The sequence below is a fragment of the Hemiscyllium ocellatum genome, chromosome 27 (assembly GCF_020745735.1).
Source record: "Hemiscyllium ocellatum isolate sHemOce1 chromosome 27, sHemOce1.pat.X.cur, whole genome shotgun sequence".
NCBI lineage: Eukaryota > Metazoa > Chordata > Chondrichthyes > Orectolobiformes > Hemiscylliidae > Hemiscyllium > Hemiscyllium ocellatum.
Window position 1 is genome coordinate 12,037,712 of NC_083427.1, and position 18,222 is coordinate 12,055,933.

The window sequence follows — 18,222 nt, forward strand, 5'->3', positions numbered from 1 at the left end:
CTTCAGTTTCTGAATTTCTGTATCAATCTCTTTATCTATGCTGGAACACAGAGTAAGTTCAGAGATGAGCAGAAGAGTGGTTTGCAATATCCTTTGAGATTTTTTGCTATGTTGTAAAAATCTCCAATCCTTTGATAATATTAAATGAAACATGAATGTCATAAGTCGCCCACACATGCCTTCTACATGTCCTGTCCCCAGAGCCCTCAAAATGAAAGTTCATCCGTGTTTGAACACTTGTGAAATATAGATGCAGTGCTCCATGAAATAATTTAGAACGCCATTTTGCAAAGAGAATCAGCAGCGAATAATTTTTCAACTGTTCAGGCCTGATGATATTTAAAACCCTTCAGTTGCTTTTTATTTGTAATCAGGAAGTGAAGAGTCATGCAGGCACAAGCTATGCTGCTGTGGATTGTTCGCAAAGCAAACAAAGTCAGAAGACTTGATACACGCCCATTCTTCTTCTGTGAACATAATCCTGGTTTCACCAATAACATTTTTGAGCCTCTGCCCCCCTCAATCTATGCATATCAACTTGGAGCTTTGTCAGATATTCACACAATTCCTGAGCAATCAAAATTCATGCACAGTTCTGTCACGTACTACATTTGGGATTATACCAAAGCCACCGTCTCAGTCCGAGATGGAATGTGGCTATTCTCTCACTTTCTCTTTTGAGCGTCAATGATCATAACTATCAATGCCATGGTCAGAAATTTTGCATCTGCGCTGTGTCATGTCACATTCGTCGTGAATTCGATGTTCCTCTGTGGTCACAGGTTTGCATCTTTGTCAATAGAGGGTTTAAACTATTATAAAGATGTTCCTTAATGTTTGAGTTGTTGCACGTTTGCAAAATGAAGTCTTCTCGTTAATCTTTCTGATTACCTGTGTGATTGGTTGAGACTGTTTAGATGGCAAAATTTCCATTGATAGAACATGACAATGACTTTGACATGTTCCACATGTGATCATTTTGTTATTCAATTCGTGGAGGGTTTCTTCATCTCAACGATTGCCCATTCTCCTCGTCAGGATTCCTGGTCTTGCTCTCCAAAGGCAGTTGCCCACTCTCCATTCATTTATCCCACTTCCTACCCATCATCAGTTTTGTACACATGGCGTATTGTCTCTTTTTAAATTTTTTACTTTCTTCATGAGCTATGGTCCCTGAATGTAATTTCATTTCATTTGTCTCTGCACTGATGTTGAGTTTGTTGAAAGATAGCCGCTCTCGGTTCATGCATGTGATCAATTAACGAAGGATGCACATCAGTGACCTCTACTTTACCAATACTCTGAACAGAGAGACGAACATGCTTCTGACAGACAACCTGGTGACTGCCCACGACCTGTGGTATCTGCTTCACCTTTGCTTTTGTTTAAGTTTGCTTGTTCATATTGTCTACAGCAGGCAACATAGTAGAAAGTTTGCCCTCGTTTATCGTCACTCAGATCTGCAGTGAGACGTTGAGAGGAAGCAGATTAGATAATTCAAGGTCTTTATGCTGGCCTTTCTTGTTTTGTTGTAAGTTCTGCAAAAATGCTCCTGAGGGCGAAAAATGTCACTACTCCTCACTCAGAAATGAGTCATTTGAAAATAAAGCAGCTTTCTTTGAAACATTGCATAAACGACAACTTCAGTGGGGCTTCCTCACGCCCTCTACATCTCGTTAACCTGCTCTGTCGCCTGGACAATTGAATAACAAGATTTGCAAGCAGTGCTGTTCAAGTTTACGTCAGGCGACTTCTCTAACAGGCTCCATTCAACATTCACTGCTCCAAGTTTATCGAGCCGCTCTGCAATACTGAAATATTTCATTCCAGATATAATGTCGGTGAATCTCCTTTCTCTCCAACTAGTGCAGTCACATCATTTTTAAAATGTGATATTCAGAGAAGCATACATTACTTTATTTATGGCCTGAAAAATATCTGTGTAATTCCAAAATTAATTCTCTCGTTTTCATCTCTGATTTAAAAAAAATTCAAACGTCTCTTTTGCATTATTAACTGCTTTATTAACCTGTTCATCCACCTTCAGTGATCTCTGGACAGGCATCTCACAATCCCGCTAACCTTTTGAGCTTCTTAGTTTTGCTTTGCAATTTGTGGAGTAGTTTATTTTAAATTTCAATGACACAAAGGTAATCATGTTAAAAAAAAACTGAAGGCCTGGCCTGCTGTGCCTTTCCACCAACACACTCTCAACTCTATCACTTCTCTTTTTTTCTGCGTGTCAACAACGTTTGTCACTTTACATTGTGAGGACTGGGCTTTCAGAATTTCAAAGCTTCTTAGGCAAGAACTACCTGCTTCAAACATTGATAACATCAAAAGTATTCTTCCCACCTTTGAAAGTATAGAAATACTCATAAGGCGTAAGTTTATGCAGTTTCTCAGGTGAGGTTTAATTTGAAAACTTCACTCATTCAGGAATATGGTAAATGTTGTTAATATTTAGTAAGTGTGCTGTACTCTCCATGCTTACTCCTTAGCTCCTCCGTCATCTATTGGAAGGTCTGACTCGGTTTGGAGGTCGATGCATCACAGCAATGGGAATATTAAAGATCCAACGTTGTCGCTTTTGGGGGGCTGACAGCGACTTTGGATAGTGTGAGGCAAATTCTACTCCTTGTCCCTGTCTGAATCAGCTTGGAATCAGTTATAGCTGTCATTTCACAGGTTCACAGAATGCTTCAGACAATATCATTTTTAAGCTATCAATTAATCTCCACAAACACTGCCTTCCGAAGCAGATTATTCATCTTCAAGATACGACGCACCCTACACTCTTGCAGCTGCAAATTTAGACTGAATCTGATGGACTGCCATTCATTCCACTCAGTCTGCGCCACTGTCAGGTACCTCGGATATTGAAACAAACTTTCCACAAGTCTCTGGATGAATTTTCCTAAATAATAATTTTCATAACTGCTCATCATTAAAAACTCATGCCATTTACCAATCAAGAGCTCCAACGTTTTTAAACAATTCCAAATAACTTTTAATGTGAAATTGGCCACTTTGGAATTAGTTAATGTTTGGGCGAAAGTGTAAGTACAAGAGTTTTCACTGTGCATTATTTCGTATCTCAGCGGGTAAAAACCTCCTTTAATACATTTCATTTCAAAAGCTGGTCGTTATAGTTGATGGTTGGATCATGCCTTATTCCCCACCATTCAATTCCCTTGAGAAGACAGTGGTCAGTTGCCTTCTTGAAATTATGCCTTTTTTTCTATAGGCAGATTCACAATGCTGTTAGGGGTGTGAGGTGAGTTCCGGGATTTTCACAAGTAAAGCTGAAGGAATAGCATGATGTTACCAATCGGCGTCGTGAGTGGCTTGGTGATTTTTTTTGCTGGTGATTTTTTTTGCAAACAGCTACTGACCTTTTCCTCCCCTGTGGTTTTGCTGGTGGACTTGGAAGGTACGGCTCAAATGTGCCTTTACACACATCTTTGTGAATTTTCTAGACAGTACCCAAATTATCGGTGTTGGTGCAAATGAAAATTTGTGTATTTGGGTCCAACACATGCGCTACTTTGACATACAGTGTACTCAGGCAAGTCAAAGGGTGAATGGGTCTGCCTTACAAACAACATCTCTTGGTCATCGATGTGGTAAGGCTGATGAGTTACTGCTCGCCGGATTTGAACATCAAACGATGAGGTAGCATCCCTTCTATCTGCTGCGGTCATTTTCTTTGGCTGTCCTGACAGCAGTCGACATTTTACACCATGGAGAAATGAAGAACGCATTTGATGAAATATATATCACTCCAAATAGCCTTGAAATGGAACTCCGTGAAGGTTTAATCACCTTAGCCGGTGACTTCATTAAATCCTACCTCAAGAGTGTTCTGTGAAGATTGCACCAACACGCCTTCTGGTCTACCACTCTGAGGTGACCCTGACCTATACCAAAATTCTAATCTTAATCTTCCCAAAGCCACCATGAACACCGAAAGAAAATACCAGTCTAAACAAGAGTCTCAATCCAAATGTGGTAAGGCTTACATGATATAAAATGGTGCAAAGTGAAGTGAAGTCAATTTACTGAATCAGTGCATCCGTATCCGATGAGCTGAAAGCATTCTATGCTCGTGATGAAGTGAAAATAAGTAAAAAGTTGTCACCTATCCCAACGGTCTCAGGTGAACCTGCACCCAAAGATACTGCTGCAAGGTCAGATCAGCCTTCTTGAGAACAAACCTACTGAAAGCAACTGATCTGGATGGAATCCTTACTGTGCACTTGGGATCTGCATCGTTCAGCTAGTGGGAGTACTTAAAGACATCTTTAATTTTTTTCTTGCTGCGATGTGAGATTCCCACCTTGTTCAGAGGATAACTGTCATCCGGATGCCAAGGAAAATCGGGTAACCTCCCTTAAAGAACTATCGCCCAGTGGCTCTGATTTCCACTGTACTGAAATTTTCAGGAGGTTTGTAGTAGCACACAAAGACACCAGACTCCAAGAGTGTCATCTTCCTGGATCGAAATGCAGCCCTGGACCATCTGAAAGACAAAGAAACACACGTCAGGTCGATAATTGTTCACTTTAGAACTCATACTCACCCGTTTATTGCACTCATTATATACACAGATGATTATATTGTCAATGCAGCTCGATCCCCATTTGCAAATTATTTGATAATGCTACTGTCGTTGCTCAGATCTCAAATATGGACAGGAGGGAAATAGACAGCTCAGTGGCGTGATGAAAAAACAACGATGTCAGCGAAATGAAGGAGCTGGTCATCGACTTCAGGAAGCAGGGAGAAGATCACGCTCCCGTTTATGTCAATGGTGCTGAGTTGGACGCTCTCAAACGCTGCGATGAGTAATTATAACCAACGATCTGCTCTGGCCCATCCACTTTGACACTGCAGTTAGGAGAAAGCACCAATGTCGGTAATTCCTCACATGACGAAGGAAATTCGCCATGTCTACAATGATTTACCAATTTTTGTACATGCATCACTATTAGCATCCGAATCGGATGAATCACTGTTAGATATGAAAACTGCTGTGCGAAAGATCATAGAAACTGTATAGGGTTGTGAGCTTACCCCAGTCCGTCAAGGAAGTTAGTGTTCTGTCCATTGACTCTGTCTAAAATTCCGATTGTCTCCAGAAAACAGCCAACAGAATTAAAGATCACTTCCATGCATATTTTACAATCCTGCATCTTTTCCATCGGGCAGAAAATACGGAAGAAGTTTGAAAACATGTACCTGCAGATATTGTCTCGGTTTTTTCCCCGGTATTATCAGACTTATGAACAGAAATCTTATGAATAGTATTTGATCTTTCTCTGCGCCTTCTCTGTAATAGCACTTCACTCTGAATTCTCTGCTGTTATCCCAATGTACTTTAGTAGGCTGTAAATTATCTGGTTTGCAAGCATTTCAATAATTTTCATTGTGTTTCTCGACATGTAAGTCAAATCAAATCAATATTCTTGACGACCTCAAACTCTTTGAATGTTTCTGCTGATGCCCTCAAACAATGGGCAGTATTCCTTCAGACAGTCGACTTGTGCCTTCTAGCTGGAGTCAGTCGTTGAGATACTCTCTTGAAGTATCTTCGCCTCTGACTTGCCCTGCAGCTAGGGTATTTATATGGTTAATAAATAGTTATGTATAAGTTAAAGCTTGAGCTTTCTCTCTCCATAATTTATTTTCAGAATTGCTGAGTTCTTCCAACATTTTTTCCTCTTTTATTTTAGATTTCCATTATTCTGTTTTGTCCCGTTTCATACAGGTGTGATATCAGATAAAAAGTTCATACCAAAGAGTTTTGGCGTGTTTACCAAAATAGGAGTTATTGGAAAGTATGTGCAAGGTTTTCAGCTTAAGGCTGATATGAGCAAGTTTGTACATTCATTCAATAATGTTATGATGGAATGTGCTATTTCTCTGGACACGGATTCTTCGTTGATTTGCACTCTCAGATTCATTTGCTACCAAAATATTAACCTGAAATTAAAATTTATGCTACTGACAAAGAACAAGGCAAATTGCTACCCCTCACATTGACCAGGGAAGTACACCAATGCTTCAGTCAAGAAGTCAAAATCCGAGTAATGCAATTTATTCAAGAAACGCAGTTCAAACATTTTATGGTGGAGAGAAATCGAAATTAACATTTCGGATCCAGTGACCCTTCCTCAGAATTGGATCCAAAACGTTAACTTTGATTTCACTGCACTGAAGCTGTTAGATCTGGCTTTCAAACAACTTTTGCTTTTGTTTCTGATTTCCAGCATTCTGCAGCTCTTTTGGCAAGTTTTGAAGATACATTGTTGTCCCCAGATATATTTAATTCAAAACATGATTAACAAGCTCACTCTATCAAAACATGCTCAGCTGCAAATGTTCTAATTTGTGTTTTTGTAACAAGCATGGTATTTGCTGGAAAAGTTTCAAAACATCTAATTAAACCCCTGGAGACTGACATCGTTTATAAATGCGGCAAAATGCAGCATAACGTGCAATGTGCTTGAAACTTCTGGTCGAAATGCACATATCACCAAAAGGCCTGTTGTTTTCCATTTACTATCCTTTGCTCGCAGCGATTGGGATTCCAGGTAAAGTATTGGATAATTAGCTGACTCGTTGGTTTCTTGCATGATGTTTCCTTTCCAATCAAGACCCCATTTTCACAGCATCGATATCCTGTTTGTAATGTCAATTATTCTGTTTTTCTTTAAACGCTGCATCGTTTCCTTTTATCAGGAAATGCATCCCCTATCTTACAGATATTTTTTCATTGATGTCTTCCATGCAACAATCTTATGATTTAAAAACAAAACTATCGTTGCAAAGGTACTGCATCCATTATACAGTCAGGCAGTTTATTCCAAACCTTAACGTCCAGTTGTGTGTAAATAATATTTTTATTTTTCTCTAACATTTTCCATTTTCTTCAATTGTTGAAACTTTCTGTCCTCTCATTCTTGATCATTTCACCAGATGGAAAATTTGTTCCACATCTACTCTCTTCAGGCATTTTCGCAATTTAGTTTGCGTCTTGAGTCCGGCCATCTCAATGTTAAGTGTTGTATTGTTGCGTTATAGGAATCGTACTGTGTGTCAAATTTCTAAAGTTATGATGCTGTAAATGTTGAAATGCTACAACATTGCTGCAGTCTGTACAGTTGGCTGCTCACTACCTTGGCTATCCATTATTCAATAAACTGAAGTTTGGATGATCCAAACAATATCACATGGTCCTGATGTGTGGCTAACTATGTTATTTGCCATGAATTACCCATCATTTGATTAACCAAACAAAATACTCACCGCCTGTGTCCTTTGCATAATCGACGTTCCTCTGTAAATTTATTTCTGCTACATTATTGGGCCTTTTTATTATGGCTGACATAATAGGTAGCTGGCATGTGTAAATGCAGTTTTAACATGCTCCGAGCTGTCTTCACAATTGTCTTCATCATTGCATTGCCTTTTTTTTTATATAAATGTAGAACAGTTATGGTGTTGAATTGGGACTGGAGGTTAATTATTATTTTGGAATGCCGGTGCAAGTCTGAATGTATATTGTCAATTTCTTTAGAAATCAAATTTGTGGAGCAATTTGCCCAAATAACTGATTGCATATCGATTTTGAAGCACTGATCACATCCAACCCAAATTAAGGAAGGAGTTAAATGAATAAAATATTGTAAACACCGAGATAATGACAAGTACAATACATCAGTGCCCATTCGTTGATGTCTTGGAATTGGCAACTAATTCAATCAGGAAGGCAGTTTTGATTTTATATATAAAGCACTACATGAGTAAGGCAAGCATTGTTCTTTCCAATTGAATGTCGATTCATCGATATGAGCATTAACTTAACATCGTTACTAATTTGTTGATATTAACGAATATTCAAACTAAGTTTTCCTGTGCGTACGAGACATAATTTTGAAAAAAACTATCTACTGCACAGAAGTGATTATTTGTTATTTTGTTCAGGGTGTGGATCACGTTTGTGACGAACGTATTGGGGACGGGATGAATGTTGGTACAATTACGACATTTAAAATACCGTTGGATAGGTACATGAATACGAAGTGTTTGGTGGGATAATGGCCAGAAGCAGGCTGTTGGGAATGCTTAATTTTGAGATCATGTTCAGCTTCGACTGTTTAGACCTAAGGACCGGTTCCTTGCTGTATAAAGTTATGGAACTCTGCAGGTCTTAGTGCATCTGCGGGAGAGTCTGCCTTCTCACTATAGATGCTGGCATTACGGTTGAGTTGTTCAACGATGTTAGATTTTGTGTGAATCAGATAACCAGCACCTGCTGTTCCTTGTTTTATTTTAATAATTTGTACAATTCATCCTCTAACTTTCAAGTTAAAAACAGAGATCACAAAAGACCTCACATGTGTTGTTGTATCAAATATATGATTTTTTTACATATGTACTATTTCGACAGTTTATTGCTGTGTTTCTTTCAACCTGTCTATAAAAGCAACCATTTTATTGCATCACATTATTTATTTACTTACTCCTTTGTCATTGATGTAACATTAAATGATTGCCTTAATGTTTACAGAAACTCCTGAAGCAAGTGTGAGACATGTTTCCAGCTCATAAACAGACTACAACAATACAGGCTTCGTGCAATATACTATTTAAATTATTTTGTGGAATGTCAGAACAACAAGTTTCTTGCTCTCACGCTCTGAAACATAAATATCACTATTACCTGACTTTATTATTTCTGTTACAGCGAATTTGGCAGTGGTAGTGATCCTTTATCGAAAAAGATGTGGTCTATCTGGATGTATCATTTACTACGTTGTGTCCATGGCGCTAGCAGATCTCTTGGTGATCATTGTTATTGTCATTATAAATCGGATTTCTGGTATTTATTTCCCATTTAGTTTCCTATCCATCACACCAGTATGCAGGTTCCGTGTAGTCCTAAGTTATGCTGTCGTTGACAGTTCTGCCTGGTTAACTGTAGCTTTCACCTTTGATCGATTTGTGGCCATTTGTTGCCACAAGCTGAAAATTAGGTATTGTACGGAGAAGATAGCTACACGGGCTATAGCTGGTGTTTGCACACTGAGCTGTCTAAAAAATGTATTCTTGTACTTTATATTTGAACCATTGTATGTAATTGATAACGTGCCCTGGTTCTGCGCTGTAACGGAACTATTTAATACAACACCAGCATGGACTGCGTACGATTTGATTCGGTCCATTTTAGCTCCCTGCCTCCCATTCGTTCTGATTTTACTGCTCAATATTCTGACTGTCAGGCACATTCAAGCAGCTAATAGAGCTCGCAGGAGACTCCGGACCCAGAGTAATGGAGATAATCAGAGTGACCCAGAGATGGAGAAGAGGAAAAAATCCATCGCTTTACTTTTTGGCATTTCAGGTAGTTTTACCTTGCTGTATTCGGTACTTTTTATAACAGTACTGTATTCACGAATTGCAAAAGTTGCTTATTATTCACGTTCTGATTACGGTGACTCATCTTTTATTCTGGAAGAATCCGGGTATTTGCTTCAGTTTCTAAGTTCCTGCATCAATCCCTTCATCTACGCTGGAACGCAGAGTAAATTCAGAGACGAGTTGAAGAATGGTTTGCTATATCCGCTGAGATTATTTGCGAAATTGTAAAAACGTCCAACTCTTTGAGAATATAAAATAAATCATGGATATTACGTTTAGCCCACCCATGCCTTCTCCCTCTCCTCTCATTCGTGACCTCAATTCCAAACTTCATTCATGTTTGTCCACTTTCCAAATATGTATGTTATGTTTCTTCAATTAAGTTGCAACTCCTCATTGCAAAGTAAAACTTTAGTTTGTAAATTTCCATCCGTGCAAGTTCTAGCTCGATGAATCTCAACATGTTCCAGTTGCCTTTTGTTTGCAAGCAGTGAATGAGGGGTCACGCAGGCCCGACCAATGCTCTCTTGAGTTTTTTTGCAAAGCTAGCAGCATCAGAAAACTTGACACATGCTCATTGTTCATGTGTGACCATCCACTTGGCTTCACGATATCCTGGGCTCTCTTTCATGCACCCTGAATTTGTGCATTTCTACTTAAAGCTTTGTCAGATATTCACACAATTTATGAGCAATCAAACGTCTCGCACAGCGTACCTTGTGCTGCCCTTGTGATTGAACCAGGGCCACAGTCGGAACGAAAACGTAGCCATTCTCTGACTTTTTCTACTGAGTATCAACGTCCACAACGATCAATTCTCTTGCCCGATTTTCTGCATCTGAATATCGCAAGCAGTCATGAAATGGGTGCACCCGTGCACCTGCAGAATTGCATCTTCATTAATAGAGGGTACAAACAATTATTAAGATGTTTCTCATGTTCAGAACTGGCCAACCTTTGCATAAAATCTGCGGATTGCCGATGTGATAGGTTGAGTGATTTGAAAGGGAACATGCCCAATAACATATCATGAACTGAAACTTGACATCTCTCCATGTGTGAGTGTTTTGTTCTTTAATTTGTGGATGGTTATTTCAGATCAACGATTGCCCATTCTCATACTCATGTTTCTCCAATATTGATTGACCACTCTGCCTTCATCGATCCCATTTCCTCCCCTCTTCATTTAAAGATATCAGAAACAGTACACATGGCATTTTGTCTCTTCTTTCAGCTTTTATGTTTGTCGTGAACTATGACCTTTGGGTGCTCATGCATTTCATTCGTCTCACCCTGATGGGTCGAGTGGTGAAACATGGACGTTATGGTGCGACAGGCATAGCTCATGCATGTGAGCAATCAATGACTGTTGCGCATCAGGAACGGCAAATACTCCTACACATTGAACAGAGAGTCGAGAATGCTTCTGACATTCAATCTGACGATTTCAAAAAACCTGAGGCAGCTGTTTCACCTTCTCTTTTATCTACGTGGTAAGTGCCAGTAATGCATTGCCAGCAAAGTTGGTAGACCTTGGCACGACAGCGTCATTTAAGATGTGTCTAGACAGATAGATGAATGGGCAGAGAGCAGAGGGATGCAGGTCCTGAGAAATTAGCAGACAGGCCTAGACAGAGGATCTAGTTGGGTGCCGGTTTTGGGAGTGGGGGTGGGATGAAGAGTTTGTTCTCTTGCTGCAAGTTTCTTTCGCCTTCTTTGTTCTTGTTCTAAGGTTGATCATCCATATGGTCCAGTGAAGGCAACTTAGTAGTAAATTTCCGTTCGTTTATCGTCACTCAGATCCACAATAAAATGTTTGGATAAACCAAATTACTGCTGAGATCATGGAGTCGTTTCTAATTTTATTGCAATTTTTCCCAGTACTGGTCCTGCAGGTAAAAAAATATCACTACTCCTCACTCAAGCATTACTCCTTTGCAATTAAAGTCTTCGTAAAACAGCAGAAGCCAAAACTTCGCTCGTGCATCCACACACTCACGAGATCTCACTGGCCTTCTCACTCATCTAGACAGCAGTTAATTAACCTGAATTGACACCTGTATATTCCACATTTATGACCCGTGTTCATGTGACTTCCATTGGATGTGGACATCGTAATTCACAATGGAAGAAATAACATAGAAAATTACTTGACCATGATGTACCCTCTCAGTGGTGAGAAACGAAGAATTCTTATTCCAATATCAGTACGCCTTCCTTCTGTGCCACATTTACACATATAATTTGAAATGAGTAATATGTAAAGAATTGCAAAAATTTGGATGCAATATTGAAAAGCAGGTCTGAACTACATTTCGCATTTCCTGTTTGTTGGTGTAAAATGATCACAAATTTTGATTAAGAAAATGAAGTAATACGTTCAAATCTTCTACAATTGTTGCATTGGAGACAGCTGGTAACTCAACATACTGTGAAAATGTATCCAAAATACCATAGAATTCAACTACAGTTTAACAGACTAAATTCTGCAAGTTGCCAACACTACCGATCGCTTTAGTATTGTAAAACAAGGACAGAGCTTTGACCAGTAAGGAAGAATCAGCGTATGGTTTAGGGATGGGATAGTGGAGCAGATGCGGAGTCAACCAGTGATGTGGCTGATGAATGGGTCATGGGGACCCGTGCTATAGAGGGATATATCACATAGTCCACATTTTGTCAGAGAAGATGCATCGGAGACTCAGTTGATTCCAATAGGAGACGTGGGAATTGAAATTTCCTGACCTGCTATGAATTTACATCCAGTCACGGGCTTTCGCCTGTAGAATGTACATGTGAAACTTTCCACAACCTTCCAACCTGCTGAAGCTGCAACATGTCAGAACGGGACGGGGGATGGGTTATATTATGATACCACTGAGAGGCCTATCCATTGTTGACAGGAATTCAATCACACTTTCCTGTTGTGGAATCACAGTGGCATGTGGCCATCTTGCGTCTTTCAATGTTCTAAGTTCAGGAACAGATTCAAGATCTCCTGAAAAGTAATAACTCTGTTTAAACTTTTTGCGTGTAGAGGCATTTCGCCTGATTCAATTGCAGCACAGGTTTATGTGCTCCAGCCATGTAGGGAACCACACTACACCAGTATTGTGGAGAGAATCTTCAATTTCAATGATCGCAAGCCCTCTTGCAGTATGCAGCCAGCACTCCCCCCTCCTCCCACCTCAGACATTCATAGCTGTGGCGACATGTTAAAATCATTCTGTGTGTATATAGAGATGCATGCTGTTGGTCCAGTGTCAAATACAGAAACAGATGTTGGTTCTAAGTCCCAAACTCTAACAAGATAGACACGAGGAGAAAGGACACCCACCCCTACCACCAACGTAACCAGTTAAAAGCATGTTAGTTGAGAATTAACACACTTTATTTTGCGTTGTTTTCTTCTGCCCAGTATTTATGCACGTGTATGCCTCTCTCTCATTGTCCTGCCTTCTCGCCATATCTCGTCAACTCATCGCCAACTAAACAATCTGCTTAACTCCTCCTAAAGTTTATTCACTGTATCAACATGCACTCCACTTTCGGTTAGTGACTTCCAAAAATGCACAATCCTCCTAATTCTGTTTTAAATGTTCTAATCTTTATTCTAAGACTACGACCTCTCGCCCTTGAATGCCCCGCAAAAGATAGCATCTGTTCAATAACCTTTGCATTCACATCTTTTATCATGTTGAATATCTCAATTTAACCTTTCCTCAAACTTCTAAATTCCAGAGAGTGGGGGTCTAAACTGTTCAATCACTCCTCATAAGGCAAATCGCTCATCTCTGGAACTAATGCAGTCAACCTCCTTTCAACTGCCACCAACATCTTTGCTCAAATTGTGAGGCAAACGCTATGCAAAGACTCCAGGTGCAGTCTCACCATTACCTTGTGTACTTGCAACAATACATTCTTACTTTTACATCACATTCCCTTAAATATAAAAGCCAATGTTCCGTTCTTTTCCTTTATCATCTGCTGTATCCGCATACGAGTTTCCGGGACTCATGAACGAGGACAAAAAGATCCGTCTACACCAGATCATACGGAAGTGTCTCTATATTAAGGTAATAGGTCGTTCTCTCATTTTTACATCCCAAATACATGACCTTATAATTATCCATGTCGAACTCCATCTAACACATTTTGCTCCACTCTTCTCAGCGATCTATGTTCATTCTTAATGTTCTTATTTCCTCATTGCAATTAAGCGTCCTGTCTACTTTTGTGTCGTCCGCCAACTGTAGCTTCTTCCTCGACATCAAGAGTGTTAATGCAGATTGTAAATAGCTGGAGTCCAAGACCGAACCTTGTTGCATCGCACAAGTTACATTTTCCATCCTGACTCTCTGTCTTCTCTCATCAGCCAGTCAACTATCTATGATAAAATATTTCTGCTAATAGCACATGATCCAAACCTGTGAATTAATATTTTTATATTTGCATTGTCCAATCAAACGCCTTCCGGAAGACCAGATAAATTATACCTGCAAAACGGCCATTATCCACGTTACTTGTTCGTACATTGAGGAACACTCACAAAATTAGCCAAACATTATTTGCCTCCCTTCATAATGGCAAGTGTCCCGAATTCCCTTTTTCACTATCCTAATTTCATGCCCTTTCACCTTCAGAGTGTTTAGGACAAATGCACCATATCCTTTTGCTCGATGGAACTTCATAGTATTATGCCATAAATTTGTAGTTCGTGCCAAGTTTTTCCTTCTAAAATGTATCGTCATACATTTCTCAGGATCAAATTATGTCTGATGGTTTTTCTCTTTGACCATCCAGTTTATATTTTTCTTGTCGGCCAACACATTCAACAGCACTCTTAACTACCTGAGCAAACTTTCTGTTATCTCTACATGTACCCATCCAGCCCCTGACACAGTCATCTAAGTCATTTATATATAAAATAATGAATAATTAAGAACTCAGCAGGCGTCAATTTCATCAGCCACTGAAAACTGGCTTCCAATCATTGAAACAGTCTTCTGTCACCACACTCTGCCTGATGGAACTGAATTAATTTTGAATCAAACCCACTAAATTACCTTGTGGGTCATATAAGTTTACCTTCTTGATCATCTCCTCTGTGGGACCTCGTCAACAGTTTTTATTAAATTTAAATTAACTGTGTCAATTACTAATCTCTTTCACACATTTTGTCACGTCCTCACGTTTCAATCTCATTCAGTCGGCTTGACCATACTCTGGGTAAAAAGTGAGGTCTGCAGATGCTGGAGATCAGAGCTGAAAATATGTTGCTGGTTAAAGCACAGCAGGTCAGGCAGCATCCAAGGAACAGGAAATTCGACGTTTCGGGCCTGAGGAGCTTTTGAAGGGCTCTGGCCCGAAACGTCGAATTTCCTGTTCCTTGGATGCTGCCTGACCTGCTGTTCTTTGATAATACTCTGACCAAGCCACGCTGACTTTCCTGATCAATCTTTGCCTCTCCAAGTGGAGATAGACGCTGTCCCTCTGAATTACCTGCAGCAGTTTCCTGACCACTGATGTGACAATCACTGCTCTGTTGTCCTCTGGCTTATCTCTGGAACCCTTCATATGTATCAAAAACACATGAATCTTTCTCCTGTACTCTGCGACCTGCAGAGATTTTGCTTTCAAAACATCAGTGTTTCTGCAATCTCCTCCTTCACCTGCTACATCAGGCTGTGACATATTACATCTGGACTGTGAGATTCATGCACTTTCAAGCCGGCCAACATTTCCAAAACCTTGTCCTAACAGGTTCAATTTGCTCATGCAACTCACAGTCTCTCCCAAAAACATGCATACCTATGTCCTCAGTCTCTTGGTTGAACAACATTCAATAGGTTGTGCTTCACAACCCTTCTGCAACAATAAATTCCAAAGATTCAGCATCACCTGATTTTAGAGATTCTTCCTCATCTTCGCTCTAAAGCATTATCCTTTCTCTCCCAGGCTGTGCCTCAACAGATTCGTCTCATTATTTTTTCAACTCCACTGTCCTCAGGCCTCTTAGTATTCTGTAAGTTTCAATGATTTCTCGCTCATATTTCTAAATTCGGTCGAGGTAGGTTCCAGAGTCCTCAACCACTCCTTAAATGACGAACTCTTCATTCCCGGAATTGATCCTGCTAACCTTCTCTGAACCCGCATGAAAACTCTGACCTAAACTTGCTCACGATATTCGAAACCCCATCTGTCTATCGCCTCATAGAGTCTTAACAGTATATATCAAGACTCCTGCATTCTACCACTCCCAAAATGAATTTTACCAATGCATTGACCTTCCTATTATCAAATTAAAATGCATATTATCAGAAAAGTTATCCTGTGTGAGGACTCACAAATTATTTTGTTCTTCAGATTTCGAAAGCCTTTAGAAAACAATCTATACCTCCATTCTTCCCACTAAAATGTGTAAACTCACAATTTTCCATATTGTACTCTATCCACCACTTCTTTGCCCACTCGTCTGGCTTGTCCAAATCTTTGTCCAGGCTCGCCAATATCCTGCCTAAATATTTCTCCTTTTTCGTGTATCTGGAAATTTCAGGCATTTGTTTTGAAACTTGAGGTAAAGCAAATGTTTTTGATTGGAATTCCGTTGGTTAGGTAAATCTCAGTGAGTAGAATTCCCTGTTCATGTTTGCTGACTTGGGTGAATTAGTGTGTCCTGTCTGGGGAATTTCCCTCACTCTCGGGATTGGCTCTGTGTTGGCTGGACATTGTCCAAATGTTATCCACCTAAACCTGAATGGTAACTTGGTGACAGAATGCGGGGCTCCCTGGAGTTATTTCTAATGTCACATGGATGGATGTAGTACAGAATAACAGTTTCTCCTTAAACTGGAGATCAGCAACTTCGGTTTACATCCATTTATTTAAAAAGTAACAGTTGTGTGGGAACTTCTACATGACACTAAGTGAATTGAAAAAGCTAAAATCAGAGAACATGAGAAAATCAATCGGGAGGGATTGAACGTGTACAGGTAGATCCGAATAGTCTTCATATTCCTCCCTTTCACCACTGAGCCACAACTACAACACACACAAATATTGTTCATGCTACACAAATAAGGCCTACTGCAGCTACATTCCAAGTTTGTTATTTAGTAAAAAAAGAAGGAAAATTCTGATTGTACTCTATCTGAACTGTTTAAATAATTGTGAATTTAGGCAAGCGAACAACAACTTTGTGTGAAAATGTTAGTTGCATTCCTTGAGCAAATCTTTATAGGCGATGAGAAGAATGAACTCGTTATTAGTAATAACTGTAAACGTAAATGTTCACGTAATAGATGATATAAACAGAATCACCAAGAAAACATTGACACAGGAGGAAAGTCGTAAAAAAGGAGGTCACGAATGGGATACATAAACAATTGAAACATAAGTGCAAATGGAAATAAATCGAACAGTGAAGAAGAGTATCAAAAATTGGAGCAGGACCTTGATCAGTTGGAGTAGTGGGACTTGAAATGGCCAACCGAGCTCGCAGTGTCATATGAAAGTAGGAGTTTCATGCTAAATGGTAAGTCCTTAGGTTGTGTAGTATAACAGACTTCAGGCGCACGTTTTTTTGAAAGTTGAGTCACAGTCAGAAAGGACAGTGAAGGTAATTTTTAGCACACTCGTCTACATAATTTAGGGCATTGAGTATAGAGGTTGGCAAGTTATGTTTCAGAAGTACAGGATGTTGATGAGGCCGGACTTGGTTTATTGTGCTCAGTTTTGGTCACCTTGAAATAAGAGGGATAATATTAAACGAGAAAGAGTGCAGAAGAAATTTCCATGGATGTTGATAGGATCATGGTCTGGGCTACAGGGACAGTTGGGACAAGCTGCGACTGTTTTCTTTAGAGCTTTGGAGACTAGGAGGGGTGATCATATAAAAGTATGCAAGATCACGGAAGTCTTAGATAAGGTCAATGCACTCAGATTTTTCCCCCGGTTTGGAGAAGCGAGGACGGGAGGGCAACTGTTAACTTTAGGTGGAAATGAATAATAAGGAACCTGAGGGCAACCTTTTTTTACAAAGAAGGTGGTATGCATATGAAACGAACAACACAGGATTATGACTCCTCTTTGATCTTTCTCCCTGGAATAGTTTTCAAGACCCAACTGGAAAGAGAAGCAAATGCGATTTTAATGTAAGAAATGCTAATGCTTGTGTGAAGTGTAGTAGTTTTTTTTATTGAATTAAAGGTGTTACATGAATTCACCCTGATGTAATTTTTGTAGTCCATGAGCAATGTTCTGGATGCTAGTTTAAACAGAAGCCCTGAACAGAATCCCTAGTGTGAATTTTCATCTTGTATCGACACTGATGAATGTTGCAATCTTATATTACCGGTTATTACATAGGGATTTGCAGACAGGAAACTGAAACCAAGCATCACCTGTAAACTGGACAGAATCACTCGCTTCATATCACTGGACTGTGAAAGTAAGCATTGAGTTCCCGATCATTATTCCCGTATTGCATACAACGTTTCATCACATACTCCACATGTCTCTGCATCAGAATCTGCAATCAGTCCCTTTTCTCACCAGTATTTTTTCTTTTTATTTCAGATATATGGTAAGTACAATTATTTTATTGAAAACGTTGCTCACAGATCTGAGTCCAGAAACATAAATATTTGAATTCGGATATGTCTTACACCATGGTGTCTGTTAGTTTTGTGTTTAGCCCTTGGACTTCATTTCCTGATTTTACAAATTAGTTAATTGTTATGATACCATGTCCTCAGGTTGTCTGTCTGTTATAGTACATCGGCTAACAGCACTCCC